Below are 1651 nucleotides of genomic sequence, written 5' to 3' on the forward strand. Positions count from 1 at the left end.
TACTTCGGTCCGTCGATCTTCGGTTACCTTTTTGTTTGGTTGTCCCAAATTATTTCCTACTACACTTTTCCTGCACTTTTTTTTCCATTTTTATTATTATTATTATTATTATTATTTCTTGTTTCTAATTTTCGTCAATTTTCCAACATATTATCGAGAATCATTAAAAACTTCGAACGTTCTACAACACTACCTGTTCTCGTTTCGTGAAGAAAATAAAACCCAAAAAACAAAATCAAAAGGACAACATTAGGAAACGAGAGAAGATAGAGACGAATCCGTGGGTGGGTCGGCGAGGAGAGGAAGGGGTAAATAAAAGATTCGAAATAAACATAAAAGAGAGAGAGAGAGATGAAAAATGATCAAATGTTAACAAGTAGAACCAATTTTTCTCTCTCTGTCACAATCTAAAACGCATTTAAATACAATATTTAGAATGTTCTTAAAAAAAAAAAACGAAAAAGAAAAAAAAAGTCAGGAAGGTTCGCGTTAAGATCGTACGGACCGATGATGGTGTCCCATACTCGTCGATTTATTTTTTTTTTTTAACAATGGAACAACAAAGGGTAAGGGAGGAGGATAAGGGAAGAGGGTTTACAAAAATTTCTAAGAAACGTTTAATATAGAAATAAAACAAACAAATCTAGAAAAAGGGTAATGTAAAAAAGGGAAAATAAAATTAAAACAATAATTATAATAATATTAATAATAATAATAATAATAATAATAATATTAATAATAATAATAATAATAATAATAATAATAAGTACCTAAGACGAATAAGTCAAATAACAAATCGTCGTGGTTAAGTTATATACACGTTTCACCTCTCACTTTTTCACTCTCTCTCTCTCACTCTCACTCTCACTCTCTCTCACTCTCTTTTTCTAATTCACATTCGTTTCCTCTTTTCTTTTTTTTTTTTTATAATTCCTTTAAATTCATTTCTTTACGCACGCTCGAGCAGCTTCCTTTTATTACGGGGAAACTCAAAAATTTAAGCTCGCTTGTTGTAAACTGAGAAAGACGCCGACGAAATTTTTCCCACCAATCGTAGCTCATATTCAATTGTGTATAATATGTGTGTGTGTGTGTTTTTTTATAATTATATATATGTACGTATGCGTGTAAATTTTGTGTTTCGTTTACTTTCCCCTTTTTATTTTTTATTTTTCACGTGGTAACGCTTACGTGTACCCCCCCCCCTCCCACCCCACTCTCTTGTTGTGTTTTTTATTCGATGTGTTTGTGTGTGTTATTTCTTATTTCTTTTTTTTTTTGTTAAGTACATACATCATGGACCAACCCCCCCCCAACCCCCACCAAACGTGTTTGTAAGTACAGCCGCAAATACATGGTGTGCTTTTATGTGTTCTCGTTACGAAAATTATATTTTTAATTCTTTCCCCTTTTTTTTTTTTCTTTTTCTTTCTCTTTCTCTTTCTTTTACTTTCTTGTCGGTTTCTATCCTTTCTTTTTTTTTTTTTTTTCTCCTATTTAAATTCTCTTTTGATTTTCGGGACGGACGGAAGGTGGCTTCACGAAAACCATCCATACTGAAACCACTGAAAAAATTTACGACGACGAACGTATTTATTGTTTATTCATATATTACTTTTTTATTTTATTTTATTTATTTATTTTTCGTTTT

This window comes from Polistes canadensis, unplaced genomic scaffold (assembly GCF_001313835.1).
Source record: "Polistes canadensis isolate GaletaPanama2010 unplaced genomic scaffold, ASM131383v1 scaffold_180, whole genome shotgun sequence".
Lineage (NCBI taxonomy): Eukaryota > Metazoa > Arthropoda > Insecta > Hymenoptera > Vespidae > Polistes > Polistes canadensis.